Source organism: Moschus berezovskii, chromosome 9 (assembly GCF_049115385.1).
Source record: "Moschus berezovskii isolate FMDL1 chromosome 9, NW_MosBer_1.0, whole genome shotgun sequence".
In the NCBI taxonomy this organism is placed as follows: domain Eukaryota; kingdom Metazoa; phylum Chordata; class Mammalia; order Artiodactyla; family Moschidae; genus Moschus; species Moschus berezovskii.
The window spans coordinates 59983758-60000987 of record NC_142468.1 but is presented as its reverse complement, the minus strand read 5'-3'; the positions used below and the strand labels follow the sequence as shown (position 1 = coordinate 60000987).

Genomic DNA, 17230 nt, shown 5'->3' with positions numbered 1-17230 from the left:
GGGATTAGAACACATATGCCCCTAAAACTAAAATAAAACATTCAGTGTACAAATTCATTACAATAACAATCCATTTATCCATAAGTAGTTATTAAACATTTATTATATGCCTGCACTGAGCCAGGATATGCATGGTGTCTGCCCACATAGGGCTTATAGTCAGCAGGAGAAGCGAGACTTTACATACAATAGAATAATAAAATGTATATTATATTATATTATGAATGTAAAACTTTATAATTGTGATAATGTTTTGAAAGAAGAACCAGTTGTTTTGTTTGAGCATTACAACAGGAACTGCATTAGTTTGGGTATAAAACTTTTCTGAGTATGATATTTAGTTAAGACATGCTTGATAAAGAAAGTAGATAGAGGTGGGGGTGGAGGGAGGAGGAGGAAATGTCCCAATTAGTTTACACACCAAAAAAGGACCAAAGGCAGCTAGGGTTTAAGGAGCCAAGTAGCAAGAGATCTAGGCTTACATTAAGGAATTTGAAATAAGAGCACAACTTGCTCCTGTTTTTTTTCTCTGAAGGTCACCCTGGTTGTTTTGAGGAGAACAGATTGGAGACAGAAGAGGGTGGAGGAGAGAAACCAGGTTGGGGAAAAGGAATGATGGTGGCCTGGGGAAGCTGGAGTAGATGGAAATGAGGAGCAGCATAGGCAGAGTCAAAACATTTTGTGGAGGTGAAATTGGCAGGACTTGGTGATAGAGTGAGTGTGAAGGGCGAGGGCTGAGAGGTGCCGAGAATGGCTACCAGATTTCTACCCTCAGATGTTGAGAAGATGGTGCAGCCAGCAACAGAAATGAGGAAGTCTCCTGGAGGAACAGGTCTAGTGGGGAATATGATTAGTACGTGTCATTTGTTTTCAAAATCATTTCATTGAAATGCAAATTATTTTAATTCATTGCAATCAGTAAAGAATTATTATAGTACAATTGTTAACTTATGTTTTAGAAGTTGTAATATAAATATTATAACTTTTAGTATATAAAGTTGTAATATTAAGGAAACCTGGATGATTCTTGGACTCCATTTGTATAAAGAACTTCAAGTAGTTAGTTGTTAGGTAAAAAATAGAATCAATCATCTGGTGACTTAGTACCCCTTGACTATTGTTTTGGCATCATTTAAACTTAAAGATTATAGCTCTGCAAATAAAACCAAAATTTCTCATGACAGGAGTTCTGTACTAAAACCTCCTAGCCTTGATAATCTATAAAATGAAGAGTCTTTTTATATTTATATTAAAAGATGAATATTCATAATATCAACATGAAAGCTGGGCAAAATGAAAGAGCCCTTAAATTTCATCTATGCACATGAGTCCAAGGCTCAACAAGTGAACAACAGATAACAGTATCTCTTCCATAAGCTGTGGCTGTAGGTGACTGTTTATTAAATCACAGTTGAGCTTTGAGGTACAAGGAGGAAAAGGAGGAGGAGGAAGAGAAAAGAAAGAGAAAAATAAGGAAGACAAGTAGGAGGGAAGGGAGAGGGAGAAACGAAGGGTGGTAGTAAGTAAAGATGAGCGAGAGGGAGGAAGAAAGAAGGAATGAATGCAGGGAAAATGAAGAGGGGAAAAGGAATGAATGAAAAAAAGAGAAAATCCCAACTTTCACTTCTAATGAATCTGAGGCCAATACATAAAGGAAAAAAATACCATTTGGAAGAGTTGTCATAAATGTGACAAGAAAGATTTCTTCCCCAATACTCCATAAAACAAACCTCCCTACCATCCACCACCTTCAGTAACTACTCTTAAAGCACCAATGACAGATGGAGAGTCAGAGAACATTCCAGATTCAGAGCATAAAGGTTTACAGCTAATGGACCATTTATGACTGGAACTTAGGACACAGATCAGTCCAGATGTTTGGGGAGTTTATAGTTTCCAACAGCTGGTCCCTTTACCTACCAACATTACACCATCGACTTTGTATACTTTTTGGAATATCTGAAATATCTCATCAGCTGGATCCCACATGTTCTCTTCAGGGATATAACATTACTCCATGAAAACAAGTTAAAAGGTGAAAAGAAAGATGAACTTGAGAAAAAATAGATCAAGCTTTTGCTTATGATAGCTGTACTTAATTTGCCCCAGAAGACAAGCAGGTATTTTCCTTGTAGTCAGGAGTGTCGCCCATGCCCTTTTCACTTTCAGGGGTGACTGGTGATCAAGCAGATTAATTCACCTTTACGAGCCTCAGGTCCATCGTTGTAAAACAAAGTGACTGAACGAAATGGGCTCCATGAGATCTCTTCCAGGTCTGTTCTTCAACTGTGACTAGCCTTCCTGGGAGCACTGTGTTTAAACCTTATGGGAATTGGCTTGACTTCTCTGTGGAGGTCATCCAAACTTGATTTCCACTCAGCTTGTCCTGTGACTTCTAGTTTTAAGTTGGCCTGGGAACTTCTCCTCTAAAATTTACAACGGGATGAAATAAATCCATCAAGGGCAGCTAATTAGAATGAATATCATTGCCAGCACTAACTTATGAAGGAAGTTCTGTGAGGATAAAGGGAAATGATTCTCCCCAGACACAAGGAAAGTTCCACTGATCTGGCACAAGGGTGGGGATCAGGTGCCAGGACATGGGGCAGAGGGGTGATTACTAGGTCATTTTTCCCTGAGAAAGGCATGATTCCAAAGAGGACAAGGGTAAAAGAGGCCCTGTGTCCTTGTATTTAGGATGCAGTTAGACTTCAGCAGTCGGATATTTGCCTGGACCCCTGAAGGCAGGGCTTCCGCAGCCAGTGGCAAAGAGCCATCATCTTTACTTCCAGGGATGTCACCCTTCCCAGGAAACCTTGCCCACATCACCAGCCTTTCTCAGGCTGAATTTCTCCAGCGTGCTGAGCAGTGACTGTGCAGCCTCAGCAGGATCCAACAGGACAAGGAAAGACACAGACTCAGGCCACTTCCACTCCCATCAGCCTCAGCTATTTTCCAAAGGCTCCCACTGAACATGAGTGACCACAGCTGCTATCGGCCAAATCGGCCAACATCCACAAGCCATGTCTCCGACATATTGTTGGTTTTGACTTTCCCAGAGACAGTTCCCAAGTAAGAAGCAGTAAATTCAGGGAGAAGCAGGATCTGGGCCAACTGACTTGCCAGTTTGCTGATAGAATCAACTTTGCTGCAATGGGGCTTTCACATCACCACATTCCAGTGCTATAGTATAATTACTTTAAACACAGAGTGGCATCTAACCACGCCACTGTTTACGTGCCCAAATCAGCACTCAGAGGACACTTTTTGATGTTACCTCGACATTGCATGTGACTTTGGCAAGGAAAATAAGCCTGGTTTTTTGTGCTTGATGTCTGATTCAGAGGCTCTGAAGTGGTGTGTTGGATCCGGTAGTCTGCCCACCACAGAGCTGTGCTGTCGTCCTCACTGGTTCATCCTGCAAACCAGCTCCATGTGGGGGCGGAGCTTTCCTGCCTGGCCTTCCTGCTTGTCTTTCTCTAATAGTGATGAACTGACACAGCGTGACCCACCAAGGCCAAGCTGTTTCCGGATAATACTTCCTTAACTCCACCAGTACACCCAGATGCAGTGTTTCACCCAAAGGCCAGACACCCAGCTGATCTTTTTAACTAGGCCTGACTGTCTTACTGCTCCACCCTGTAGGTTGTTGAACATGGGTGGATCTTCATGAAAGCATAACAGAGAGAACTAAAGCTACTGGATTAGATAGTATTACTTACAGATTCTTGGATATCTAAATGAAAGAGGGTTTACACATCTTTGACAAATTTTTTTAAGTCTTAATTTATATAATACCAAAGCAATGGCTTTTAAGAAGATAGAAAATACACAATAGGAACCTTCCTTACAACTCACAATAAGTAGGTCAATGTGATTGTCGTTGCTTAGTTGCTAAGTCATGTCTGACCATTTTGCAATTGTGTCTGACCCTTTTGCAACCCCATGGACTGTAGCCCACCAGGATCCCATATCCATGGGATTTCCCAGGCAAGAATACTGGAATGGGTTGTCATTCCCTTCTCCAGGGGGTCTTCCCGATTCAAGGATCCAACCAACGTCTCCTGCATTGCAGGAGGTTCTTTACCTCTGAGCCCGGGGAAGTCCAGGTCAATGTGATTACCCCCACTTTGAGATTGGGAAACAGAGATTCTACCAGACCTACTTCAAGCAGAAAGGCAATGAAGATGCTAAAGTTAGAATTGAAAGCCCCCACCTGGGACCAGTTTATGTGGTCACAGAGGTGTCCAACATAAATTGGGTGACCATACACTTTATCAGGCAAACCAGGACTGTTTTTATCAGAATGAAAAGGAAGTTATAAAAATTTAAACATGGACCTATGTCTTATACCACTCACAGAAATTAACTTGAAATGGATTAAAAACTTAAATGTAAGATCTAAAACCAGGAAACTCCTAGAAGAAAATGTAGGAGCAAAACTCCTTGACATGCATCTTGATAATGACGTTTTGGATTTGACACCTGAAACATAAGGAATAAAATATAAAATAAACAAGTGGGACCACATCAAACTAAACAGTTTCTGCATAGGCATCAATAAAATGAAAATACAACCTTAAAAATGGGGGAAATATTTGAAGACCATATATCTGGTAAAAGGTTAATATCCAATGCAAATAAAGAACTCAAAACCCTGAATAACTCAATTAAACAATAGGGAAAGGACCTGATTAAACTTTTCTCCAAAGAAGACATATGAAAGGTCAACAGGTGCATGAAAAGATGCTCAACATCAGTGGTCATCAGGGAAATGCAAATTAAAACCACAGAAACATCACCTCACATCTGTTAGAGTGATCATCATCAGAAAGACAAGACAAGACATAACAAGTGCTGGTGTGGATGTGGAGAAAAGGAAACCCTTGTGCACTGCTGGTGCACTGTGTAAACTGGTATAGCCACTGTGGAAAATAGCACGGAGGATCCTGGAAAAACTAAAACTAGAACTCCCATATATGATTCCCTAGTTTCCCTTCTGGGAATATATCTGAATGTAACAAAAACACTAACTCAAAAATATATCTCCACCACCATATTCATAGTAGCATTACTTACAGTAGCCAAGACATGAAAACAACCTAAGTGTCCATTGACAGGTGAATAGCTAAAGAAGTTGTGATGTATATATATACAATGGTATATTATTCAGCTATAAAAATGGAAGAAAACCTAACATTTGTGACAACATGGAAGGACCTTGAAGGCATTATGCTAAGTGAAATAAGTCATACAGAGAAAAACAAATACTGTATGATCTCACCTGTATGTCGAACCTGAAAATGGCAACAATAACAACAAATCACACTCATAGATCAGACTGTGGTTACTAGAGGTAAGAGGGGGATTGGGAGAGGGGGAACTGGAGGAAAGTGGTCAAAAGATACAAAGGTCCACTTATAAGATGAGAGAGTTAATACTTAGGATGTAATGTACAGCATGACTATCGGTAACACTGCTGCCTGATGTTTAAGGAAGCTGTTATAAGAAGATCCTAAGAGTTCTCATCACAAGAAGTTATTTTTTCCTTTATTCTTTTATTGCTGCTTTTTATTGTAGCTAGAGGAGAAGGTGGATGTTAGCTGAACCTATTGTGGTAATAATTTCACAACTTATGTAAATCAAACTATCATGCTGTAAGCCTTATACAGAGATGTATGTCAATTATTTCTCAATGAAACTGGGAAAAAGACTTAAACAAGAATAACAGGCATAACCTGGGACTTTCTGGCAAACCAGGACATACATCCAAATCATCCTCCAGCATCTTCTGTCAGTGATACTGCATCTGGGTGAACCATGAATCCAATGAAGCATAAGTTTCAGGCTGCTCGCTTGCACTGGTCCCTGTATATACTGGGAGGAAAGCACGCTTGTAGTGTTATAGGTTGAAGGGAAAGCCAAACATAAGCAGGAAGCATCTGTATGGAAGAAATGTTGGTAACCCTCCTAAAGATATTTTAGGAAAAGTCCCAGATCCCCAGGGCTTCAGGTACCTATTAGGATTTCTTTCCTAAATAATTATGTATTTCTGTATTTAATATTGGGCTTCCCAGATAGCTTAGTTGGTAAAGAATCTGCCTGCAATGCAGGACCCCAGTTCGATTCCTGGGTTGGGAAGATCCCCTGGAGAAGTGATAAGCTACCCACTCCAGTATTCTTGTACTTCCCTTGTGGATCAGCTAGTAAAGAATCTGCCAGCAATGCAGGAAACCTGGGTTCGATCCCTGGGTTGGGAAGATCCCCTGGAGAAGGGAAAAGCTACTCACTCCAGTATTCTGGCCTGGAGAATTCCGTGGACTGTATAGTCCATGGGGTCGCAAAGAGTTGGACATGACTGAATGACTTTCATGCATAATTTTTTTTCTTCTTGAGTATCCTCCTTTCCACCCCTCACCCCTACCCAAGTTATCTAAGCCTCAGGTTTCATATTTAGTGCTAAGGGCACCTGCTAAGGTGGTGCAGTCTTGGGAGAGACGTAGGGATCAACAGCATCCCACAGGGTACAATCCCCTGAATAATATTCCATTGTGTATAAATATATATATATATATATATATATATATATATGCACCACAACTTCTTTATCTGTTCATCTATCAATGGACACTTAGGTTTGTTTCCATGTCTTAGTTACTATAATCATGCTACTATGAATGTGGTGGTGTAGATATATTTTTGAATTAGTGTTTTTGTTACTTATAGATGTATTCCCAGGCTGTTTCTTACCCTCACCATGTTTATACCAATGAAATTAGGATGAAATGATCACTAAGGACTGCTCAAGAGAAGGAAATCTCCCAGCTGGAGCTGAGGGTCATAGATGACAGAAAAGGGGTAGCAGTCCTGACTCCTAATCCTTAGTTGTAGGAAGAAATACAGAAGAAAATGGTTTATTGTATTTTTGTGAGCTTCAAGTCCTTCTGTAGTCCCTCTGATAGAGTTACTTTCTGCCTTAGTGCTTCACCCAGAATCAGTTCCTGATCCAGCTTCTGCTGCTGCCCAAACCTCCGCTCTAACAAGCTCTGTTCCTGTCAGGGTATTGGTTTATATTCACAGTATTCTAGTGGTTCATCCAGAAAAGAATCTGCCTGCAATGCAGGAGACCCAGGTTCGATCCCTAGGCCAGAAAGAGCCCCTGGAGAAGGAAATGGCAACCCACTCCAGTATTCTTACCTGGAGAATTCCATGGACAGAAGAGCCTGGGCTGAAGCCATGGGGTTGCAGAGTTGGACACGACCGAGTGACTAAGCACACACACACTCTATCCTAAAGATTTGTCCCCAACCAAGTTTTGAGAGCCTTTCAATCTAATCCTTTATCTGCACTGACTCATTTTGTGGCTTTGTCATTTGTCATACAATCCTCAGTTTTCTTGAATGTGCAATGAAAACAAATAATGCCAGCAGCTCCTTGAAAAAAAAATAGATCAAAATTTACAATCAGCTGATTTTCATGCATTAAACCAACACCTTAGGTGCATGGAATGTGAGAAAAGAATATGTGATTTTCTTGGTGGACTTCCTGATCATACTTCAAGAAATGAGTTGAGATACTCTTGTTTTGTCACCAGCTGGGTACTTTGCAGTATCTTTGACTCGGGGAGTTATGCATTTTTAGCCATGCTGCCAGCATGTTTCCTGACTGCCAGTCAAGGAAATGTCCTTTTAAACAGGCTCCAGAATGCCACACATCCAAACACTCAGATTGCTTAGATTGTGAAAACTGGCTGGTGACTCTGAAAGCTATGATTCTGCAATCCCTCACATCTCTCCCAGTTCTGCTCTCTTTCATATTTTTGTGAAGATCATGCATGCTTTCTCATGCCTTTGGACATGCTGTTTCTCCAGTTAGAAGGCTTTTTCATATCTTCTCCACTTGGACCACTCCTTATTATCCTTCACAGTTTTCCCAGCTAAGATAGTTCCCAGGAAGTTTTCCTGAGCACTGCTGCTCTCCACCCATCACCATTAGCACCTAGCTTCTGATCACATCTCCGGACTCTGCACTGTTTGTTATCTGTCTCCTCCACTGGCCTAGAAACAGAGTATGGGACTGTGTTCACTATAGCATTCAATAGTCAAAAAATGTTGAATAGATGAACAAGTGAATGAAAGCAAGAAAGTATTGTAGATCATTAATAAGACATGAAGTCTGGTTTAGTGGCTCCAGAAATAGATTCAAAGAATTTCCTTTGAAATTTACTTTGATTATTCCCCAGTTTAGAGAATGTAGCCCTTATTGGGAACACCATAAGGACAAACTATTCACAGATTCAAATAAAATCTCAGACTCTGAATGATATATAAACAAGTAAATTGGACTCTCATTTCTGGCTTTTAATATTATTGTCCTCCTAAAAGCATGATGGATCTGTAGGGTGAGTGTAGATGGGTATATTATCCCATGATGGTATCTCTCTCTCTCTCTCTCGCATTGCTCTCTTTTAATTTATTTTATTTTTTGAGATTAATTTCTCAAAAAATTTCAAAATTTCCAAAAAATTCATTTTTATTCATTTGTTTATTTATAATTTTTTAGTTTTTAAATAAAACAAATATGAATTTTTAATGATAAAAAGTACAGTTCACAAAGAAGATAGACATCATAAACCATTAGACACCTAACAACAAAGAAACAAAATTGCATAAAGCAAAAATCAGAAGAAATATAGGGAAAAGAAATATATATATAATCATAGTGAGACATATTAACATTTCTCTGAGAATATTTTATCAAGTGCAGGAGAAAAAGAGAATAGGAGCATCTTGGATAATGTTATTAATAACTTAAATATAATACATTTCTATTTACATTGATTTATATTATTCTTATATCCTACACAAATATACTTAAAATTTTGTATCTCATATGTTGTTAGTAGATGTCCATAAGACATTTAGAAAAATAAATGGCAAAAAGATAAAGAGCTCTGTGTTTTTAAAACAGTTTCTGCTCGGCACTGCTTACCAGTGAGTGCAAGCAGAGTCCAAGGCTTCTTCCATCCAGTCCCAAGAGCCCAGAGGGATGTTTTTCACTTGCCCTTCTAAACTGCAGCACTGAGATAGCTAAACATTAGCACCAAATATTTTATGCTCAACAAGTTAGTAAAATGAATTTTTTAAGTCCAGATTAGAGCCAAGAGGGCTTGGGAAAATTTGTCTGGAAGGCTAACTTGCTTTGTCAAAGCTCACTTACAGAATTGTTCACCCTACTCTTGCACAAATTAAAAACTGTGTAATTAAACACATTAGAAAGTTTTCAAGTTGTCCAGGTAGCAGGAAAATTGTAATGACAATAATTATATTGTATCTAGAAACTGTGCTTGAAGACTATAAAGACAGTTAATGCTATGTCTTCCTGTTACACTAAAAAATGTCAACATTGCCATAATTTAAAAACTACATTGTTTCTGCCCACCCTATCTCCAGCATAGTATGAGCTGTAAAATAGGTATAGGGATGCAGCAGTGAAGCAGGGCAGTCTACGGGTACTTTCATTACTAAAATCAGTAATTCAATCTCCTATCTCCAACAGTCTGAATACTTAGAATGGGATGAATTTGCTTGTGTGTTGGGAGAAGTGGTGATACACATTTTTCCCATTTAGCAGAAACTGATTCAGAAGAGGTTCAGTAATTTCTACTGTTGCATTTCAGAGAAGAAATGACTGAAAATGAAAACAGAACCCAGAAATTCTGACTTCTAAACCTATATTTGTCCCATGACCCTTCTGGGATTCCTCTTACTGTTTTTTTTCTGAATGGGGGCAAATAATAGACATATTTCTACTTATGACAGGAAGCCTTACCTTGGATAACTATTCCCATTACACAGACTAGAATGTAACTTCTTCAGTTTTATAACACGCTGCCATAGGATAAATCACTGTAGTGTTAGAATCCTTTTGCTCCCTAGCACAAATTCCATCACACCAACCAGGCTGGTGTCCTTGCTGTTCTGGGACTCGGCATGCTCATTCCTTGTTCCAGGAATGGTCTTCCCTCTCTTCTCTGCTCATCTAAACTATATCTTCTATCAGATTCACTGAGGCCTCACTTCATTTAAGGAGGGTACTCCCCTTCTTATCAGCTCATCACTGGGTTCCTCTCTGAATTCCTCTAGCACTTACTCTCTAAATCATTCTTCTTAGAACTTCACTCTCTTCTCTTTTTATCGTCACTAAACTGTGAACGCCTGGAGAGCAAGGTCCGTGCCTTACTTTGGAATATTGTCCTTTCTTATTCATTAGACATTAAATAGACAACTTACAATTGGTTGTTCAAACAGCCCCCAGAATCATCTTATCCTTAGTTTTACTCCAAAGCTTGATGAAGAGTGAGAAAGCATGATGGGAAGCACATGAATTTTGAGTCAGACAGAAATTTTTAATCTCTCTTGGTCTTAGTTTTGTCTTTTTTCTGCTGTAAATAGGAATAAGAAGACCTAACTTGCCAAGTTGTCCAGATTAGAAATAATGTGAAATGTCAATTACAGTGCCTTCTGTATAGCAGGCTGTTAATAAATGGAAGCTGTTACTGGTTATATAATGAGACCCGGAAAAAAATGATTTTATTTTGTATTCATTTGCCAAACAGATGAGTTTTGAGATTACTCTCGTCAAAGGAAAATAAAAATATTTGGCAATATTATTTGAACTCATGGTTAGAGAAGTGTGGAGGGAAAATGGGAAAAATTTTGGGCTGTGTGAATGTTTTTCTACTTATCAACATCAGGCTCAGAACTGGGGTTTTCTGCATTGAACATACCAGCACTCACATCTTCAGAATGAAAAGTGTTAAAGCATATTCCTCTGCAAATCATTTCACTCTGTTCTCAGGATTTTTGTCAGGCTTCTCTGCTACTCTTGCCTGATGTCAGATTAAGAAGATAAACAATTTTAAAACATACCAAAGGAATATTTTAAAGGAATTTTGTATATAATGATTTCTCTTTAGCCAAATAAATAGTTTTAATTACTTAAAATATGTGCATAGATCACCATATGAGAATGTTCTTGATCCATAATCTCCTGTCTTTTCCACAGTGGAACAGATGCCAAAATCTTTGCATTGACTGTAAACCAAACGAAGTTGCTACTTAATTAGCTCTAGTGACCTGGTAGCCTGAACACAAATGATCCTTTTATTTTCAGCCACTCCAGTGATTTCCAGCAAATGAAGAGCCTGAAACGTTCTGGCTGTCTGGAGAACCTATAACTGAAAGTCAGGTGAGTACCCTCTAAAAGAAGAGAATCCTGTTCAAGGGAGTCTTATAACCTGATGAACAATTTATAAAGCACTGAAGAGGAGGCCCACAAGCCTCAAAGACAGAAATCTATGAAGAACTGACTTGATGCCTATTTTTGGGTGAGTCATATGCCCTTGTCCCCTTGTAGCTCCTCCATTTGTAAAAGTGAGGGTGACATTTTTATGAGATATTATCATGAGGTCTATTTAGATGCGTGGCATAGTGACTGAGGACAGTGGCTTGGAGTTGGAAAGACCTGAACTTGAATCCTTGGTTTATTACTTATCAATGGTCACTTTGAGGAAAAAACCTCTTTATATCTTATATTTTGTTGTTTGTAAAATTGGGGTGGTTATTGTTCCTATCTCATAGGGTCATTATGAAGATTAAATAAGGTGCCTGGAATATCACAATAACTCAATAATTATTAGCTATTATTTATACAGTACTCTACACTTCCTATAGAAAAAACCCATATAATTCAAAATCCAAAGTATTCAATTGGCAGATAGATTTGGGAAGGCATTTTCAGTTTTAAGTAGATTTAAATAGGCTTCCACTTTCAGTGAGCACTATATGCCAAATTACCTCAATTTTCTGTGTGAAATTCACACATTTTCTGGTTATTTTTTATATGCTTGTAGAATTACAACCATAAAGATTATGTGATTATGTGTCACATTCATCTGCATAACATCACTCCCTCTCTCATGATAATTTCCCTGCGAAATACTAGGACTAGATGAAGTAAAAGGGAGAATTATTAAATTATCAAGCCCTGAACTAGTCAAACTTGACTGTTCTTTGAGATTCTCACCCACATTCATTTTCAATAATCTAATTTCAAATTAATGATCTTAGCTTCTTAGGTATATGTTTGTGAATGAGACCTAGAAAGAACCTTTATAAGTAACTGAAAAGTGATGATTGAAAGATATAGTTTTCCTTGGTTTGAACTGTTACCTACAGGTGTTAAGACACTTCAGAAAGTCTAGGCAGATAGGACACGCTGGTGCACAGGTGACTGAGGGACAAATAGATGGAGAAGCATAGCCCAGAGGAAGCTGGAAATGAGAAACAGCAGGATTGGGAGAAGGTGGCTCAAAGTGAGAGTGCTGGCCAAGACAGGAAGTGGCTAGATGAGCATATTGGTTTGAAAAAGATCACTCCATGCAGATGTGTGCTGCCACCTCTGTTTCTGATGTCAGTGAGCAGAAGTAGCTCCAGTCTGCTCCTCCTCCCTCTGTGTCCTCTCTTCTGTGACTGACATCACCCAGTCCTGCTTACCTTGTCCCCTCATAGCTCCATGCCTTACCCAGCTGGAAAGTTGGAGCATTGGAGTTGTTTACCATTAGAGTCAGAGCATAATGAATATTTGAGCTGAAAGACAGATGCATGCCTATTCCAGGAGAACACCCTGATTATCATATTCTCCACAACCGCTGAATGCTACTTTTGATAAGGAGATCACCTCATGAATTGCATATAACAATTAGCTGCTTATTTTTAAACAGCTTTATTGAAGTTTAACTGACATATCATAAAATCTATTTTAAATGTACAATTTAATGACTGTTTAAAATAAAGTCATAGGGTTGTATAATCATTACCACAATTCAGCTTGAGAACATTTCCAACTCCCCAAAAGATCTCTTATGCTTGTTTTCAGTTATTCCTCATTCCTACCCCTAACACCAGGTGGTCACCAATGTGCCTTCTGTCTCTATAGATTTGCCTTTTCTAGACATATACATGAAGTCATCAGATATGTCTTTTGCATCTTCCATTTAGCATAATGTCTTTGAGTTTCATCCTTGTTTTTATCATGCATCAGTAGTAGTTTTTTGTTGTTGTTTTTTTTGCTAAAGAGTATTCTATTGTCCAAGCACACCTAATAGACATTTGAATTGTTTCCAGTCTTTTGCTACTACAAATAATGCTGCTGTGGACATTTACATATATGTCTTTGTGTAAATATATGTTTTCATTTCTCTTGGGTAGACTCCTAACAGCAAAATTGCTGATTGAGATGGTAGGTTTAACTTCTTAAGAAACTGCCAAATGATTTTTCAAAGCAAAAAATAAATTTTGCATTTCCACTAGCAGTGAAAGACGGTTCCAGTTTCTCCACATCCTTGGCAACACTTACTATTGTCTGTCTTTTAAGTTATACCCATTCAGTAGGATCGTAAGCATCCTAAAATGACCAGACATCACTTATCAACTTGAAACAAGTTCTTTGGTGTCCATTTAAGAAGAAATGGAATGCTTATTTGCTATTTTTTGTTTTAGTCAAACAATTAGAATAAGTGTGTTGAGGGGGGGCATACACACACAAACACACCCCTAGCCCTTGATGTGAGCAAAGGTAGAGGCTCGGCGCTGATTATCTTCTCCACCTGCCCAAGAGACCAGCTTCTTCTCCTATACAATTCCTCCTCTGCTCCAGAAAATTGAAACAGATCCCTTTAGGCTGAGCCTCTCATACCCCACGGTATTATTTCAAAGCAAACAATCAAAAAAATTCAGGAAAGTCATTTATTGATTTTCTTCCCATAATGATGGAATTAGGTGATAAATAATGCAAGCAGAAGCAAAGAGAAGAAAGTAGAGAACCCAACATTTGTCAATTGCCCATGTACTGAATATGAGATAAGACTTTTCATATTTTTCACATCATGAAATTCTCATAATCTTTGATATAATTTTATAAATCACCGTTTCATGGTCAAGAAGTGAAAGCACAGAGAGGTTAAGTCAATTGCATAAGGTTGCACAGTAAATGAAGTTAGGTTTTAAGCCCAGGTCATTAGTTCTGAGCTGATTTTATTTCACTACACCAACTGACAAGAAATAAACAGGAAAGGAAAATTTTAAGGAACAGGGAGCAAAAAGTAAATGTAAATGTTAACTACTGAGAGAATGTAACAAGATTTATAATGGTCTAAATTATACAACCAACAATTTGTTTGTGGTGCAGGGGTTCTGTTATTTCCATGCTTTGATGCCTATGACATATACAGAGTTCAAACCCTGGGGACTAAGAATCAAACTCGAAGCTTTAGGAAGGATGGGGAGGTATGGTATTCCTGCTTATTTTATTTTCTCCCAGCTAAGAAAAGAGTGTTCATTCTGAGCACTTGCCCAGACAGTGCAGAGAAAATCCAGAGACATTTTTACCACCCAGGGTGAGAAACCGAGAGGCTCCAGAATTAAACTAGTACATTTTTTTGAGTAACAGTTCTGCTTCCCTGGGATAAGCAGAATCTTTGCTGATGTCATCACCACCCACCACCACCTGGCATCCCTGCATGGTGGTGGTCAGAGCAGTGGAGAAATGGGTGGAGCATTTAGAAGAGATTACTTGGAAGAGCTGTCTCAAAGAATCACATTTACAGATTCTACAGAGAGGCCTCCTTAATCTCTGTCTTTAGGAATAGTTGATGTATGTGTCTCATACTCCATCTTTTTCCATAAACGTTTATATGGTCATTGTGAAAGGAAAAGTGGTAACTCACCTTTAGGATGCCTAGTTTCAAGGGAAATGGCACTGCCTCCTTTAGTCCTTCTGTTCCTTAGAGCATCAGGTTAGGGGTTGATCATGCTTAGGTTGGGGATATGTAGAGGGAGGATGAGAGACGAGAATATGAGCAATATTCTGTGAAATTACCTTTTATCTAACAGCCAATACAGCTCTAGTATTTGGGGATTATTTAGATTTTTGCCAATTAAAGTCTTCAAATTTTAGGGCTTTAAATTAAAACCTGACTGACAGCAACTTGTTACTTAGCTCATATTATCAATATGTGCTTAATAGCTCTTATCTTTGAATGGTAATAAAAATACCAGTGTATGCCAGAGGATCTCAGAGTGAGAGGAAAAACTAGCAAAAGCGGTTGCAAGGTGCTTTGCCAGGACAAATGTTTATTGATGTACCCAATAAAAACACTGATAATAGTAGCACAGATCAATGCCACTTCCCAAACTAGGTTCCAAAACATATTAATAGGTGATCTGGGGTGGTGGGAAAATCCAACTCTATAATCAAAGACATTTGGGAAACACTGAGTGGAATTTGTGCAGCACTAAAAAGACTAATGTATTAAACGTGCATTATCAGCCTTCAAAAGGGGGATACCATATGGGGATTTTCTGAGCTGCTTGAGAAGACAAACATTTAATCACAGGAACAAGATGTAAAACATTTGGGGTAAAGATGACATGGAAAATTTGCTATTGCTTCAGGGGTATATTTCCTTGTCTTATCCAAAGTTCACATATCCAGACCACTCTTCCTTTCACCTACCTTCTGCCTAATATCTCCAGGAAGGACCCAGATTGGTAAACATATACAGCATAGGAAGATACTGAAAGAGGAATGGTATCTATGATCCTTTCTAAATCCGAATTATTTTCTGAAAGCCGAGAGCCAGCCTGATTGAGGCACTGGTTAATGGTGGTTTCTTGTGAAAAGGAAATTCTTCATTAAAAAGCAAAACTAAAAACCAAACAAACAAAAACTAATGATAACTACATTCAGTGCATGGGACTTGTTTGGATCTGGATTCTAACAAACCAAATATAAGAAAATATTTGGGGGATGAGTGGAAAGTTTGAAGGCTAAGAGATTATAATTATCATGTTAAGCATGATAATGGTATCTGGTGCTCTAAGGACATATGCTTAGCAGTTTAGTGTGGAATATCATGATGTTTAGAATTTACTTTAAAATAACCCAGGGAATTCCCTGGCAGTCCAGTGGTTAAGACTCCATAGTTTCACTGCCAAGGGTGCAGTTTCAATCCCTAGTCAGGAATGAAGATCCTACAAGCCATAAGGCATGGCCAAAAAATAAAAATTAAAAAAAACAGAAGAAGCAAATATGGCAAAATATTAATAACTGTTCAATCTAAGTAATGGAATATAGAGAGCTTTTATATTTTTTGTTAGTTTGAATTTTTTATGATAAATATATTTTTCTTTCTTCTTAATGCAGATTTGTCAGTCCAATCTACTAAAATCAAACTCTTTAGAGACTGGGCCTAAAAGTCTGCTATTGTTTCCCTCCTCCTCTCTCTCACTCTCTTTTTAAAAAATCATGTGTAGTATCAGCTAGCTGAGATGCTAGCTTCCTCTGGACTGTGATAACCTTTGCACATTGCCCTGTACTTCACAGCCCAGTACTTGGCAGCAAGGTTGGTATGTTAGGTGATTTTAACACAGGAGAAGGCCTATTGCAGTGCTCCGGAGCAGTGCTTGGTATGAAGCTTCAGGTTTTTTCCAGTACTGAGTAGGTAAAGTCTGGCATGGTCCAGTGTGCGGACCCAGAGCCATTTTGAATTACATGAGCCCAGGTACTGGCAAACAAAATCATTGGCATATAAGCAAAGGCTTTTGGTTTTTCAATTTTACAAGAAGTATATTTAGAAAGCAATTTAAAATGCTCTCATTTCCTTTAAAATTTTAAGTAAATTTTTTCACAAGTCTGTACATTTAGCTGTTAAGGACTATTCTCTGTAATACACAGTTGCACATCTTTGAATTAAAATTAAAAAAATGAATAATGACTTGTCATAATTAGAAGGTAAATATAAAATTATAATAAAAAGGAATATTATATTGTGCAAGTACAACATTTTAAAGCAAACAATATAATAACTGTAATCAATTTCTAACATGGGTACCTAAAAATTAGTTCTTTAAAGAGAATGGCCACTCTGAGTGATTAGCATAATAAAGTTATATATTATACTTCACATACTAAATGACTGTCAACCTTCAGAGTTGATGTTTTAATATATCTGTTAAAAGAACACAGTGAAGAACACAGAAATTCATTACCTGCAGAATCCATGCTATTAACCCATACCATCTATACTCTCAAAAACCCATATTGTCATAACTTTATAAATATTCTGGCAGAAGGCTTACAGAACAGGCCTGAGTATCATGCTGTGGTA

At 38.3% G+C, this 17230-nt stretch overlaps 1 protein-coding gene across 1 annotated transcript in view; it reads left to right on the top strand.

The window, feature by feature from the left end:
- FRMD6 (FERM domain containing 6) overlaps positions 1–17230 on the top strand; it is a 279964-nt gene that overhangs the window by 157243 nt on the left and 105491 nt on the right. Inside the window, exon 3 of the mRNA XM_055437443.2 lies at positions 11176–11250. The gene's annotated coding sequence lies outside the window, so the exon portion shown is untranslated. The remainder of the gene's footprint in view (positions 1–11175; positions 11251–17230) is intronic.